The sequence below is a fragment of the Eschrichtius robustus genome, chromosome 2, assembly GCF_028021215.1.
Source record: "Eschrichtius robustus isolate mEscRob2 chromosome 2, mEscRob2.pri, whole genome shotgun sequence".
Taxonomy (NCBI): Eukaryota; Metazoa; Chordata; class Mammalia; order Artiodactyla; family Eschrichtiidae; genus Eschrichtius; species Eschrichtius robustus.
In genome coordinates this window covers 178,702,022-178,718,290 of record NC_090825.1, presented here as the reverse complement: position 1 = coordinate 178,718,290, position 16,269 = coordinate 178,702,022, and the positions used below count along the sequence as shown (strand labels likewise).

General features: G+C 54.1%; 1 protein-coding gene across 1 annotated transcript in view; it reads left to right on the top strand.

Annotated features, from left to right (window-relative positions):
• The first annotated feature begins 14,703 nt into the window (after positions 1-14,703).
• The window catches only part of PWWP3A (PWWP domain containing 3A, DNA repair factor), a 36,947-nt gene continuing 35,381 nt past the window's right edge, over positions 14,704-16,269 (top strand). Inside the window, exon 1 of the mRNA XM_068537407.1 lies at positions 14,704-14,722. The gene's annotated coding sequence lies outside the window, so the exon portion shown is untranslated. The remainder of the gene's footprint in view (positions 14,723-16,269) is intronic.

Sequence of the window (16,269 nt, the reverse complement as noted above, 5' to 3'; positions counted from 1 at the left end):
GCGTCTGCAGCTCCGGGAAAAAGCCTCATGCGGGGTCAGGGGCATGGACCCCGAGTCTCTCTGGGTGGCCCTGCCCTGACCCCGGTGTCTCCATTGGCCAAAGGGCTTTAACAGCACCTCGTTAGGTTCACGTCACACCGGAACAGCGCCTGTGCCCAGACCTGCTTTTCACTTAAAGGCAATTGCGCAGGGGGTCCCGGCTTGCATGCTCCCGCAGATGGGGGCCTCACCACCGCTCTTGTTGGAGGGCAAGCTGGGCATGTGGAGGGGGTGTCCCAGCGTCCACGACCCCTCGGTTTTCTGTCCAGAAATCCACGAAGGCCACTTTCCTCCTCTGGTCCCCGACCTTGGAGGGGTGGTCCCAGACGAGCGAGTTCGCACCTGCTGTGCAGACGTGGGGAGGGCAGGGGATGGGGTCCCTGAGCCCGGCCTGGGCGTGGGTAGCACCCACCTGATGCCTACAGCCTGGTGGGGGCACTAAAGCCCCCTTGTCCTCTGGCTAGGCAGCTGGCAGTTTCCGGGCCCTCCCTGGAAGCTGCCCCACTCTGCCTGGGGCGCCAGGTGACCTGTGTTCCAGTCCTCAAGGAGGAGGGGTTGCATAAGTCCCTGCCCTTGCATCCATTTCCTTCTTTTCCTGAAGGAGATCTCAGAGACAGAGTGGAGACTGCTGGACAGAGGCCAGAGAGGACGGGGGCCAAAGGCTACACAATGGGTGGGAGACACAGAGACACAGAGAGGGACAGACACAGAGGGACACAGGAGGAGCCGGGGCCGGGGACGATGTTGCCAGGCCAGCGGCCTCACTCCCGGGCCCCCTGAGCCCAGCAGCTCCCCGAACCCCACGCCCCGGCTGTTCGGGTGGTTCCGTTCTGTGGCCTTGGACGGACAGCCGCATGACTCCTCTGAGTCTGGGGTTGAGGGTGAGCTGATGCCGCCAGGTCAGGACCCCCGGGGGCCTAGGGGCTGCCTCATGTCCGCTCCCAGTGTCCCGAAGCTCCGGGGTGGCCCCATCTGTGAGCATCTGCCGTATGCCAGGCATGGCCGTAGGGACTCAGGAAAGGGCTCAGACACCACTGGGCTCTGCTGGGCCTGAGCGCCCCAGGCCCCCAGGAAGGGCCTCCTGGCCTGACTCTGGATCTAAGAGGGGGCCTTCTTTTTTTGGGGGGCTGCGTCATGCGGGATCTTAGTTCCCCGACCAGGGATTGAACCTGTGCCCTCGGCAGTGAAAGTGAGGAGTCCTAACCACTGGACCTCCAGGGTAGCCCCTAAGAGGGGCCCCTCTTAATGTCAGGTCCCAATATTTCAGACGGTGGAGCCCCAGGCACTGCCCTCGGCACGCTCACGGCATCTCCCCAGACCTCGCAGGGAAGGGTGAGAGGCTGAGGGTTCGCTGCAGAGGAGGGCAGAGGAGGGAGGGCCCAGACCTACAGATGTGCTGTTATGAATGGAATCGTGTCCCCAGAGAGATGTGTCCAAGTCCCAACCCCTGGAATGGAACCGTGTTTGGAAATAGGGTCCTTGCAGGTGTGATCAAGTGAAGATGAGGTCAATAGAGTGAACCCTCATCCAATGACTGGTATCATAACACATAATACGTGTGCATTCATTGAGCACCGACTTTGTGCTCTGGGTGTAGGGGAGCAGCAGGAAAAGAGAGACCTGTTCCCTTGGCCTCAGTTTCCGCCTTCAGACATCGGGGTAACTGGGTGGTTATGGGTCCAGTGAGTCTGTATTTGTAAAGCGCCTGGAACAGTGTGTGGCACAGAATCCACGTGCATTGTGTCTGAACATGAAATGAAATTTTAAAAGATAATAAAATAAAAATGAAGACAGAGCTGGTGCCTGTCCTCAGGGAGCCGGCAGTCTGTGAGCTCCAAAAGCTGCCTGGATCTCTCTCTGCCTCAATCTCTCCCTGTCTGTCTCGACAAGCTCTAAGGGAAGGAACAGGAGGCCTTCTCAGAGGAAGTGTCATTTGAGCTGAAAGGAGAGGAGTGTCTTGAGGTGACTTTAGGCAGAAGACACAGCAAGTGCAAAGGCCCTGAGGTGGGGCACAGCCAGGTGTGTTTGCAGGTCCTCTGGGCAGCTGGTGTGATGGGCAGTGGGGGAGGCTGGTGTGGGGAGGCCAGTGAGGGCTTGGGGGACCTCAGGGAGGAGTGTGGTTTCCCCCCGAGGTCCCTGGGGAACCATGGCAGAGTTTGGAGCAGGGGAAGGACATGATCCGATGGTGGGCCCATCAGGAGGGCCAGGCACGGAGGGCTGCCTGGAGGTGGGGGAAGGAGCCCAGGGCAGAAATCCTGCCAACAGGAACTTGGAGGAAAATTTCTCCTCCCCGACCTCGTTTCCTTGTTTCCCTCACTGTTTAAGGAATTGGAGGGAAGGGCCTGGGGGTGGGTTCCTGTGCCTGGTGGCGAGGGTCCTGGTGCCTGAAGCCACTCTCCATTGTGTGGGGGGGTGGCCCAGCTGAGCCAGCCGCCCCTTCCCGCCCTCAGCCCTTGTCTGACCCCTGAGGGAGCACCGGGCCCAGTGATGACCCCGGGCCTTGACCGGCTGCAGCCTGGGAGTCTCCTCCCCGTCCTGGGCAATAGAGGGGGGCGTGGTTTGCACACTGACCAGCGCGTCCCTGTGCCTGGCGTGGCAGTGGCTCTGCTTGGGGAACTGCCCCTTACGGGCTCCAGCACGGCCAGCCAGTCACCTCCACCTGCTGGGTCCTGCCGTGTCCAGTGTACAGAGGGGGAGACTGAGGCTGGGGCGCCGATCTTGGCCCGACTGCGTCTTGGGCCGTCCGGGCAGCGTTCGCTGATTCCCAGGCCCACCCCAGCCCAGAGCATGCATTTCTAACACCCTCTCCCAGGACACCGTTCCCTCCTCAAGTTTAGGACACGGTGGAGCACCTGGATTGAAATTCTCAGGCCGTGAGCACCGGCAGAGAAATCCATAATGTATTGTTTAGACAGATGCCTTTAAACTGCGGCGGGGTGGGGGGTGGGGATGGCAGGGAGGGGGTTTGCATTGGGAGGGTCACCCTTTCTTCCTGCACAAAGGTCAGCCACGGACCGTTGCCAAGGCAACGGCCGGCTTAAAGATGGAGGCTTAAGGAGAACAGACGATTCCCCTCCCCGAGGTGCCCCATGCGAGGGCCCTGGCTGTGAGCTCTGGGGGCAGGGGGCCCCGGGAGGCTGGGGGCTGGAGCACAGCGAGGTGGGGCATGGGGGCCCTGGGAGGAACGTGGGGACAGGGAAGATCCCAGCCCTGCCCTGGCTGGGGCTGGGGCCTGCTGAGACCTCCGTGAGCCTCGGTGTTCTTGGCTGTGAAGTGGGAGCAGCGGGACGCCCCCGCCCTGGCCTGGGCTGGTATGGAGTCACTTGCAGAGTCCCGAGCCCTGCAGCGGCTCAGACACAGCGGTCAGGGCCTGGGGCTTGGCTGGCGTCCCGGTCTCCCACGAGTGCATCCTGTCTGGGCAGTGCCCGGGGGGATGAGCTGGGGCTTGGGAGAGGCCAGGGGTCTCCTTCCCCACTTCCTGGGCCTGGGGCAGGGACCCAGCAGCCCCTCTGGGTCTGAAGCAGACGCGAGGCTCAGGTTTGCAAACCCGAGAGCAGCGATCCCGCTGGAGAAGGCCCCCCAAGAAGGACGGGTGCGCCTGGGACCCTCATCAGCAGCCACTTCTGACTCTGTGGGCTCTGAGGTCCTTCGCAGCCAGCAGGGGTGGACGTGAGCTGCCCTCAGCTTGGGGACCACAGCCGTGGCTGACATTACTTTTTCACTGTTACATAAAAACGGCATTGTCTGCACAGACCTCTCTCCCCGGAGAGAACTTTGAACACAGGTGCGAGCTTCCTGGCGGGCTACAGACTTCTACGACGGCTTTAGTTAGCAGTGACCATGCCTGACTTCTGCAATACAAAGAACAGAAATTAGGAAGGTAACCTTTTAATTGAGATGAACTTCACACAACGTAAAATTAATCATTTTAAGGCAAAAAATTCAGTGGGATTTTGTACATTCACAAGGTTGTGCAACCATCACCTCTAATTCCAGAACATTCCATCACCCCAAAAGGAAGCCCGTCCTCATGCGCAGTCAACCCCCCCATCCCCTCCCCCAGCCCCTGACAACCAGGAACCCACTCTCTGTCTCTGTGGATCTGCCTGTTCTGGACGTTTCCCATCAATGGAATCACACACTGTGTGTCCTTCTGTGTCTGGCTTCTCTCGCTGAGCATCGTGTTCTCAGGGTCCATCCACGTTGTAGCAGGTGTCAGAGTCTCCATCCTTTTTTTTTTAAATTACCTCCAAGATACCTTTTTTTTTTTTTTTTTTTTTTTTTAAATTTATTTAGTTGTGCCAGGTCTTAGTCGAGGCAGCCGTGCTCCTTAGTTGTGGCTCACCAGCTCCTTTAGTTGTGGCAGGCGGGCTCCTTAGTTGCAGCATGCATGTGGGATCTAGTTCCCTGACCAGGGATCAAACCCAGGCCCCCTGCATTGGGCGCACGGAGTCTTACCCACTGGACCACCAGGGAAGTCCCCAGAATCTCCATCCTTTTTAAGGCTGAATAATATTCCACTGTGTGTATGGACCACATTTGTTTATCCATCATCCATTGATGAACACTTGGGTTCTTTCCACCTCTTGGCTGTTGTAAAGCACGCTGTTGTGAACATGGGTGTGCAAATATCTTTTTGAGACCCTGCTTGCAGTTCTATTGGGCATACACCCAAAGGTGACCCAGAAGTGGGATTGCTGGTTCACATGGTGAGTCAATGTTTAATTTTGGGGGACCGCCATCCTGTTTTGCACAGCGGCTGCCTGTGACATGCTCCATCAGCCATGAACCAGCACCCAGCCAGCCTGGCTGCTCTGCGTTGTGGCAGAGATGCTATATTTGGTCACTGAGCTTTTACTTGCTGTTTTCATAATAAATGCAGATGTGGGGCACCGGCCTCTGTGGTGTCTCCCTCTGTAGGAGAGACGGTTTGGAGAGAGGCCTGCGTGCGGGCTCCCCATCGGGGGGAGCTCCGAAGCGGCATTTTGGAGGGTGCTCCCACGTGCTGCAGCCACTCAGCGTCCCCTGGCCCTGGCCTGGTCGTCCTCCTGCGCTGTGCGCCCAGAGCTCTGCAGGGTGACTGGGTATACGGTTTTCTGGGGCAGCCGTGGCAAATGACCACAAACTGGGTGGCTTCAAACAATAGGATGTAGGGCTTCCCTGGTGGCGCAGTGGTTGAGAACCCGCCTGCCAATGCAGGGGTCACGGGTTCGAGCCCTGGTCCGGGAAGATCCCACATGCCGCGGAGCAACTAAGCCTGTGCGCCACAACTACTGAGCCTGTGCTCTAAAGCCCGCGAACCACAACTACTGAGCCCGCACGCCTAGAGCCCGTGCTCTGCAACAAGAGAAGCCACCGCAATGAGAAGCCCGCGCACTGCAACAAAGAGTAGCCCCCGCTCGCCGCAACTAGAGAAAACCTGCACACGGTAACAAAGACCCAATGCAGCCAAAAAAAAAAATAAATAAATAAATAAATAAATTTATAAAAAAAACACCCCAAACCAATAGGATTTATTTCCTTCCAGGTTTGGAGGCTCCAGGGGATGGTCCTTCCCGCCTCTTCCAGTGTCTGGTGGTTTCTTGATAATCCTTGGCGTTCCTTGGTTTGAAGCTGCATCATCCTGATCTCTGCCTCTGTGGTCACGTGACCACTCCCTGTGCATCTGTGTCCAAGTGTCCCTCTTCTTACAAGGACACCAGCCATCAGGGCCCCCCTCATCCGGTGTGACTTCATCTTAGCTTGATCACGCCTGCAAAGACCCGATTTCCAAATAAGGCCCCGTTCACAGGTCTCGAGGGTTGGGACGTGGACCTATCTTTCCAGGGAACACAAGGCAACCCACAACGCTCAGGGATGAGAAGACCCACCTTTAGAGATTAGAATGGACTCTAAAGTTGTGTAAATTTCGTGTAAATGCCACTGGGGGAAAATCAAGCAGATCCTTATATGACAATAACTTCTGGCTAGAGAAGCCTGGGGAGACATGAGAACTGAAACGTGAAATCCTAGATGGGGTCCAGGAGCAGAAAGAAGTGGAAAAATGGGTGAAATCAAAGAAAGGCTGGTTTCCTTGTTAGGGATGCACCCCCTCCCCCCATCAGAGGTTCCCATGGGGATCTGGGTGTCGGAACACAACGCACTGCCTTTGCAAATTTTCTCAGAATCTCAAATTATTCCACAGTAGAAAGTTCACTTGCAAAAGACATCCTTGGACTTCCCTGGTGGCGCAGTGGTTAAGAGTCCGCCTGCCAATGCGGGGGACACGGGTTCAAGCCCTGGTCTGGGAAGATCCCACATGCCACGGAGCAGCTAAGCCCGTGCGCCACAACTACTGAGCCCATGTGCCACAACTACTGAAGCCTGCGTGCCTAGAGCCCGTGCTCCGCAACAAGAGAAGCCACCGCAATGAGAAGCCTGCACACTGCAACGAAGTGTAGCCCCCACTCGCCACAACTAGAGAAAGCCCACGCGCAGCAACGAAGACCCAACGCAGCCAAAAATAAATAAATAAATTTATTTAAAAAAAAAAGAAAAAGAAAAAGACATCCTTGGGTCATTCGTAGATCCATAAAGTCCCAGAAGAAATTTCAGATAAGTTTCTTTTTAGTCTTGGGATGAGGGAATCCTGTCCAAATCTGCTCTAAATGCCAGAAACCATCAATAAAAAACACTCAGAGATCTGACCACTGAAAAGTTTACAACAAATTACGTACGTGTAACCATTGGGACACACAATTAATATCCTTAATATACAAACCTCTGCTGTGAATCAACAAAGACCAACAACCCAGGAGAAAAATGGGCAAACTCAGTGAAAATGCAGTTCTCGATGGGAGTGATGTTCAGCCCAACAGCCAAAGACGTCACCCAAAAGGAGGTGCCTTTTTGTGTGTGTGTGTGTGTGCGTGTGTGTGTGTGCGTGTGTGTGTGTGTGTTTTGGACGGGGCTGCATGACTGATAGAGATTTAAACTGGCTACACTGTATGTATCCTTCATATATTATATATATGTTATATATTGGTAAAAACACATTTTTTTTTACCAATGTCCTGAGTCATCTATTTTTAACATTTTTATTGGAGTACAGTTGATTTACAATGTTGTGTTAGTTTCAGGTGTACAACAAAGTGAATCTATTACACATATACATATATCCACTCTTTTTTTTTTTAATTTTCTATTTCTTTCTTAGATTGACTATTGATTAATTTTTTTTAAATTAATTTATTTATTTTTGGCTGTGTTGAGTCTTCGTTTCTGTGTGAGGGCTTTCTCTAGTTGCGGCGAGCGGGGGCTACTCTTCATCGCGGTGCGCGGGCCTCTCACTATCGCGGCCTCTCCTGTTGCGGAGCACAGGCTCCAGACGCGCAGACTCAGTAGTTGTGGCTCACGGGCCTAGTTGCTCCGCGGCATGTGGGATCTTCCCAGACCAGGGCTCGAACCCGTGTCCCCTGCATTAGCAGGCAGATCTCAACCACTGTGCCACCAGGGAAGCCCTCCACTCTTTTTTTTTAAAAATAAATTTATTTATTTATTTATTTATTTTTGGTTGTGTTGGGTCTTCGTTTCTGTGCGAGGGCTTTCTCTAGTTGCGGCGAGCGGGGGCCACTCTTCATCGCGGTGCGCGGGCCTCTCACTATCGCGGCCTCTCCTGTTGCGGAGCACAGGCTCCAGACGCGCAGGCTCAGTAGTTGTGGCTCACGGGCCCAGTTGCTCCGCGGTATGTGGGATCCTCCCAGACCAGGGCTCGAACCCGCGTCCCCTGCATTGGCAGGCGGACCCTCAACCACTGCACCACCAGGGAAGCCCTCCACTCTTTTTTAGATCCTTTTTCCATATAGGTTATTACAGAGTATTGATTAGAGTTCTCTGTGCTATACAGTAGGTCCTTATTAGTTATCTATTTTATATATAGTCTGAATCATCTATTTTTAAAGGTTTAACACATGCTCAGTGAAATAAGTCAGAGAAAGACAAATACTGTTCGATCTCACTTCCAATGTGGAATCTGAAACAAAAACCAAGCTCAGGGCTTCCCTGGTGGCGCAGTGGTTAAGAATCTGCCTGCCAATGCAGGGGACAAGGGTTCAAGCCCTGGTCCAGGAAGATCCCACGTGCCACGGAGCAACTAAGCCCGTGCGCCACAGCTGCTGAGCCTGCGCTCTAGAGCCCGCGAGCCACAACTACTGAAGCCCACATGCCTAGAGCCCGTGCTCCGTGACAAGAAAAGCCATCGCAATGAGAAGCCTGTGCACCGCAACAAAGAGTAGCCCCAGCTCACCACAACTAGAGAAAGCCCATGCCAGCCATAAATAAATAAATAAATTAAATAAATTAAAAAAAAAAAAACCAAGCTCATAGATGCAGAGAACCAATGGGTGGGTGTCCGAGGGGGTGTGGTGGAGAATTGGGTGAAGGGGGTCAGAGAGTACAAACTTCCAGTTACAAGATAGGTAACTTACAGCTTGCTGACTATAGTTAACACTGTATCCTGTGTTTGAAAGTTGCTGATAGAGATATTTAAAGTTCTCATCACAAGAAAAAAATAATTTGGGACTTCCCTGGTAGTCCAGTGGTTAAGACTCCAAGCTTCCACTGCAGGGGGCGAGAGTTAAATCCCTGGTCGGGGGAACTAAGATCCTGCATGCGGCACAGCATGGCCAAAAAAAAGAAAAAAAAAAAAAAAAAAAGCAAGAAAAAATAATTTGTAGCTAAGTGTGGAAGGAGGTGACCTAGACATCGTGGTGATCATTTCATAATATGCACAAATGTGGAATCATTAGGTTGTACGTCTGAAATTAGCACAATGTTATATGTCAATTATTATATCTCAATTTACCAAAAAAAAGGCAACATAGAAAAAGTTTAAATGCGCTGGAGAGCACGTGGCCCCACATGTCAACACGAGCACGAGTCCTTGACCCAGTGGTTCCACTTCTAGAAAAGCGTAGTCCGAGAGTCACAGCAGTCAGTGGGCGCCGTGTGTCTGGGGCTGCATCCCCGCCAGCGACCTGCATGTTCATATCCAAGGAACCCAGGGACTCACCTCTGTGTGGAGGGGATCCCGAGCAGCCACTGTAAACGAGAGTATCCAGCGGTGAGGGATATTGTCCTTGATATGCTGGTGTCAAGCTCACCAAACAGCATGTAAAACACTTAGGAGGCGCCCCAGCAATTGCCGTGTTTATCCCTGGCGTTCATCCCAGAGAAATGAACATTCACGTCCTGCACACAGTCTGTGTACAAATGTGCAGGGCACATTTTCGAAAGCCCCCAGTGGGAACCAACCCAGATGCCCTCAAGAAATGACTGGCCGTGCCGGCTGGGACGTGCACGCCATGGCGTGTTCCTCGGCCATGGGGATGGGCGACACGGTGCAGGCCTCTCCTGGGTACTGCGCTAAGCTCCAAAGGCTCCAAGCTGCATGGCTGCATCTATAGAACATTCTCAGGATGACAGAGACAGAGAACAATCGTGGTGCTGGGTGGGGGGGTGGGGTGGGTGAGGCATGGATCTTGACTGGGGTGATGGTTACAGGAATCTACACAGGAGATGCAGTGATACAACCGATACAAAGAAGTCTACACACGCCCGACATTATGTAGCACCTTAGCATCAGATTCCTGGTTTTGACCGTGGAGGGAAGCTGGGTGATGGGTAGACGGGCCTCTCCGTACTGTCTGTGCATGTTGATGTGATTCTGTCATTAGCTCCAAATAAACAGTAGAAAAAAAAAAAAAATAAAGCAGCATAAAAAATATCCTGTTCGTGTAAAAACACACAGGCTCCCTGATGGGGTGTTCCTGGGATGGTGACATCCATCCGGTCTGGGGGAGTGTCTCCTTTCTCCTTTTTCTGAATGTTTACAAAGTTTTTACACAAGGAGGTATTTTTACCATACAAACAAACAACAAAAAAAAGCAGTTTTTAATTTTTGGAAAATACACGCCTATATTTTGGGCAGCCTGTGTGTGTGTGTGTGTGTCATGTCCTTCAGCGCCCGGATGGATGACTGGAAGCCGTCGTTATACGTGGTCTCCGCAGACCCGACAGTCTGTGATTTTCCAGTTGTCACCGTTTCCCAGAGGAGGGTCACGCAAGGGCAGTGATAACCCCTGCTCCGACAGGGAGTTAGTGTCAGTGCCGGGCCGGGGTGCAAAGCTGGCTCCTGGATGCCTGCCCTTTCGCCTGTGGGCTGGCCAACTCCCGGCTCTCCCCGTGGCTCGTTGCCCATTACAGACACTTCTTGTCTTCTTACTGCTTGTGACAGTGGGACACCAGCATCGGAGAAGGTGTGAAAAGCACAGAAAAGCACTCCAGACCAAGCCACAAGCTCACCCGAAGTTCTCCTCCCAGGACCCACACTGGCACCGTGGGGTGTGAGCCCCTGGCCCCACCATGTCCGTGTGTGTGTGTGCGTGCGTGTGTGCGTGTGCGTGTATGTGTGTGTGTGTATCTGAGCGCCTGTGTGCACACGCTCATCCACTTTTCTTTTCCCGATCGGAGGTGTTTTGCCTGCTGATTCGTAACCCGTTTAAAGCTTAACAATGTTTCGCCATCGTGGCCCTTTCCCCACGTGGATTGTTCTCCTGGGACAGAATTTTTGGTGTCTATACCGTCCTCCTTCCGGTCAGGGCCGTGGCTTGACGCTCGCTGGGACTTTTCCCAGGGGGCCAGCCCCTGCCCCCCGAGGGCTCTGGACAGATGTCACCTAATTGCCCTCCAGGAGGGCGGCTCAGGTCCGCATGCCTGCTGGCCGGGCAAGGCCGGGTGGACCTCCTTTTTCATCTTGGTCGATTTAGAAAGCCCCAGAGGTAGGTGGTTACTCTAACTTGTGTGCGATCACGGGCGATGCGATCCTTTTTTCTCCCCCCACCCCGGGTATCTTTAGTGGTTGTGTGTCTTCTGACACCTGCTGCCTTGTCTCTGGTCCATTTTTTCCTCTGGGTCTTTGTCTCCTTCCTTCTGGCCAGGGCTGAGCTCTCCCATCTGGTTTGGATGGTGGGAGAGAGGTGTGGCGGTGCTGAGCGGTGTGGTTTGGGGGTGGCAGGACATTCTGTCTTCTTTCTCGATGGCCCCAGGATGGCCCTGGGCCCTGTGGGCAGAGATGGCCTGTATCTGCAAAGTGGAGGGGACGAATGAATGGGGCTGGCAGGTTGGCTGCGCACCCCGTTCTCCTGCCCAGGAAGCCCCACGTGCAGGCCAGAGAGCCGCCGGCACCCCCCCCCCCGCTACCCCAGCCCCCCTGCCCACTGCTCCAGGCAGGAAATTCCGTGCCGTGTTCTGAGTTTGTTTCCCTTTGGCTGCAAGCAGAATGTTGCTTCCTTTAACCTTCTGGAAATTTTCCTGCAGATTACATTCAATCCTCCCTGAACAGCCCCTGAACATTGACCCACAGCAAGCAGGCAGAGCTCCCTGATCCGATGTGGAAGGGAGGGCAGACTGGCGCCTGGAGGGGGACTCTGGTGGGCTGAGAGGGGATGAGATGGGCCGGGAGGGACTGAGTGACCTGCCCCGGGGAGGGGGTGACCCGCCGCTGCTCGGCTTGTCGTATGACAAGGGGACAAGGCCCAGGCCTCGGCGTCCAACCCCGGACACGCCGTGCGGGCCAGTGCTCAGCGGGACCCCAGGCATGGGGGTGGGGAGGAGGGCAGGTGGGGGCACAATGGGCCGCTGAACCCTCCCCCGGGGTCTGGTTCTCCCGAAATCGGATGGACACGGTTGCAGAAAGCCGCGGCCTGTGGCGCGGTGAGGAGCCGCGCGCACAATGCGGACTGTCGTCCCGAGTTTTCTGCCGTCCCCGCCTGCTGTCTGCCATCCCTGCAGCCGCTGTGGAAAGCGGGGACCAAGGGCCCTTCCTGGCTGGCTGTCTTTGTCGCTGTTCTGTGTGTCCCTTGGGGGAGACAATAAGGGACACCTTCCTTTCCACCCTCTGAACTAGGCGGGGTGACAGCTCTTGGCCGATGGCGGTCACAGTCAGACCCTCGTTGTCCGGGCCCTGGGGGGCTCTCAGGGGAGCAGCGGGGGAGGGGTCCTCGCAGCCCCTCCGGCCAGCTCCGCGGGTACCGGCCACACCCCTGCCCAGCAGCGTCCTGACCCTTGATTGGTGTGTTTCCCTCGGGGGCACGGGGTCTCCCTCCACGCACAGTGACAGGGACGGTGCAGGCAGTGACCAGCTGTGACAGGGGCTGGCAGCAGGGTGGGCTTGGGCGGAGGGCGGGGGGCGATTATCTGACCACCAAGGATCGTGGCTCCGATCTGGGTGACCAGGTGGGAGGGGGGCTCTGGAACCCCCAAGCCCAGCTCAGGCCAACCCTCTGAGCTGCCTGGTGCAAAATTATAGAAAATGCAAAATTACAGAAAGGCGCTGAAAAGAAATGAGGGCAGACCCAACTTCCGAGACGCTTGGAGAGCAAAGACTCAACAAGCAGCGGTGAGTCTTATTTTTTTTTAATAAGCAGCCCTCTGTCCCCCATCAGCCTGTTCCGGAAGTTACCAGGCACTGCACATTTCCAACCAGAGCCTCCGGTTGTCGGGGCAGAACCCGCGGTGGGGTTGCAGCCTGGAGGTGCCAGCTGTTCCTCCCCTGACCTCCAGAGAAGCCTGGCAGCGTGGGGACCACGGCTCCTCGTGCTGGCCTGGCCTCCCTGCTAAAAACCTGTAATGGTTACACAGAGCCGGGATCGATGAATAAAACACGAGGCCGGGCGTTGGCGTTTCCTCTCCTCCGGTGAATGCATAATCAGTGCAAAACAGCAGGGACGTGGGGCTGTGCGTGGAGGGGCCGCACCCCAGCGACTAGCCGTGATTCACACCCGAGGGCTGATTGTCTCGCCGGCTGGTCCTTGCTCTGGTGCACCTCTGGGGACCGGGGGTCCGAGGTGTGCAGTAGGTAGCTGGCCACCCCGTACCCCCTCAGGGCCAGGCTGCGCCCCCCTTCCTCAGTGTGGTCTGTATTCCTTTTTTTTTTAAATTAACTTTTATTGGAGTATAGTTGATTTACAGTGTTGTGTTAGTTTCAGGTGTACAGCAAAAATAATCAGTTATACATTTATACATATATCCACTCTTTTTAAGATTCTTTTCCCATATAGGTCATTACAGAGTACTCTGTACAGTTCCCTGTGCTCTACAGCAGGTTATCTATTTTACGCATAGCAGTGTGTGTATGTCAATCCCAGTCTCCTAATATATCCCCACCCCCACCTGGGGTCTGTATTTCCTGGAACTGGGGCTGCAGGTTGGGGGAGGAGGGGAGAAGCTGGATGTCTGGGCCCCGCTTGCACACAGAACGGCTTTCTGGGCTGAGAGGTGGTGGCTGTTCCCACTGGGGGGCTGGGGAGGGGTTCCCTGTCTCTGTGAAGCCCGGGGTGGGGTGTCATGGCCCCGCCTATGGAGAACATCTTCCGACCAGCAGAGCAGGGCCCGTCGGGTGCCCCGGCTTGCGGGACAAACTCCCCCCCTGAAGTGGTCCCTGAAGTTCTTTTTTTTCCATTGAAGTGAAACTTGCATAAAGTGAAAGTAACCATTTTCAAGTGAACAGTTCAGTGGCATTTGTTGTTGTACAACTATCACCTCTATCTAATTCCAGAACATTCCATCACCCCAAAGGAAGGCCCCCCCCCATGTCCCCATCAGCAGTGACCCCCACCCCCTCCCCAGCCCCTGACAACCAGGAACCCGCTCCCTGTCCCTGTGGATCTGCCTGTTCTGGACGTTTCGCATCAGTGGGGTCTCACGCTGGATGGCTGCAGATTCTCGGTAAGCAGGCCCCAGATGCTACGGCTCACGCTTTCACTAAAGTTACCGGTCGTCTCTCTGAAACCCCCTTTCGGCCGACAGCCTGGGTTCCTACTCGCTGCACCTGCAGCCTCTCCGGACAGGGTCCCTCTGGCACACACACACATCTGTGTGCAGCACTGCCGGCTGCAGGGGGTCATCTGCGCTCCTGCAGGGCCCAGCGAAAAGGCGCAGGTGAGGCCGCGGTGCGCGGGTGGGAGGGCTCGCCGCACCGGGAGACCCTGAGCCCGGGAGGCCGGACCCTGGAGCTGCTGCGGGCGTGGGAATCTCGGGACGTACAGCAGAGCTTTTGCACAGGCCTGGGCGGGAAGGACCAGGCTTCCAGCTCCCAGGAGCGCACCAGGTACGCAAATTGCATCACAGAAACCTGCTTCCAAACACGAGTGAAACCCATCATCTGCCTGGAGGTGAAAATGTAAGTAGTTTCAAAACTGCGTCAGGGCCGGGAGACGGGCGCCTCCGTGTGCTGCCTGGGGCTGGGGCGAGGTGGGAGTGGGGGTGTGTGGATGCCTGCGGGTACAGAGGGACCCCCGACTCCCAGCCCCAGGTCAGGGCGGGCCCTGGTCCAGGGTGGAAGGATTAGTGGCTCTATGGGACCGGATGTGCAGCGTGCAGCGCAGGCCTTAGCCGGGCGCCCACTGCCCATGAGAGAATGACCCCTTGGCCGCCCCCAGGACAAACCGGGCTGACTGCTTCACAGGCCAAGGAACGCCATGCTTGTAAAGAATTTTCTGGACCTTTTATCATTGTTCTATTATTAATAGACTTTATTTTTTCGGACAGTCTTAGAGTCACAGAAAAGTTGCAAAGACGGCGCACAGTTGCCATGTGCCCTGCCCCCAGTGCCCCCCAATGATAGACAGCATCTTACCGTGTCCTGGTACGTCGCTCACAACTAACAATCCCACACTGACTGCTGTGTCAGGGTTCGTTGAAGCCCACATGCTCTCTGCCCCAGGACCCTGCAGGGTCCCCCGAGACGCCCAGGCCTCCCGTCTCCTGGGGCCCTCTGGGCTGTGACGGTTTCTCAGATGTGCCTTGTTTGGAGCCCTGGGCAGTCGTGAGGGGAACGGGTCAGGAGTTATGTGGACGCCCCTCTCTTGGGGTTTGCTGGTATGTTTTTCATGGTCAGACTGGGGTGATGGCTTTTTGGGAGGAAGATCAACACATCATACGTACCAAGGGTCCATAAAAGCAATTTTTTTAAAATTTATTTTTGATTGAAGTATAGCTGATTTACAGTGTTGTGTTAATTTCTGCTGTACAGCAAAGTAATTCATTTATACACATACATTCTTTTTTATATTCTTTATATTCTTTTTTATATGCTATCACAGGATATTGAATATAGTTCCCTGTGCTATACAGTAGGACCTTGTTGTTTATCCATCCTATCTATAATAGTTTGCATCTGCTAACCCCAAACTCCCAATCCATCCCTCCCCCACACCCCTCCCCCTTGGCAACAACAAATCTGTTCTCCATGACTGTGAGTCTATTTGTCTGTTGTAAATACATTCATTTGTATCATATTTTAGATTCCACATATAAGTGATATCATATGGTATTTGTCTTTCTCTGTCTGACTTACTTCACTTAGTGATAATCTCTAGGTCCGTCCATGTTGCTGCAAATGGCGTTATTTTGTTCTTTTTTATGGCTGAGTAGTATTCCATTGTGTATATGTACCACATCTTCTTTATTTATTCATCTGTCAATGGACATTTGGGTTGTTTCCCTGTCTTGCCTACTGTAAATAGTGCTGCTATGAACATAGGGGTGCATATATCTTTTTTTAAAATTAATTTAATTAATTAATTTATTTATGGCTGCATTGGGTCTTTGTTGCTGCGCATGGGCCTCCTCTAGTTGCGGCGAGCGGGGGCTGCTCTTTGTTGCGGTGCGCGGGCTTCTCATTGCAGTGGCTTCTCTTGTTGCAGAGCACGGGCTCTAGGTGTACGGGCTTCAGTAGTTGTAGCATGCGGGCTCAGTAGTTGTGGTTCGCAGGCTCTAGAGCGCAGGCTCAGTAGTTGTGGCACACGGGCTGAGTTGCTCCGTGGCATGTGGGATCTTCCCGGACCAGGGCTCGAACCCATGTCCCCTGCATTGACAGGTGGATTCTTAACCGCTGCGCCACCAGGGAAACCCCATATATCTTTTTGAGTTAGAGTTTTCTCCAACTTAATTCCCACCAACAGTGCAGGAGGGTTCCCTTTTCTCCACACCCTCTCCAGCATTTGTTATTGTAGGTTTCATAAAAGCACTTTTTAAATTACAAAGTTTTTAAGTGGTAGAAATTTTGGAGAGAACTCAGAAAAGAGAGCAGAAAATATCCACTAAACTAATTACACATATACAAACATATGTGTAAAATATAAAGTGTATATGTATATATTTTTAAAATAAAATATATAAATTAAAAGGTTG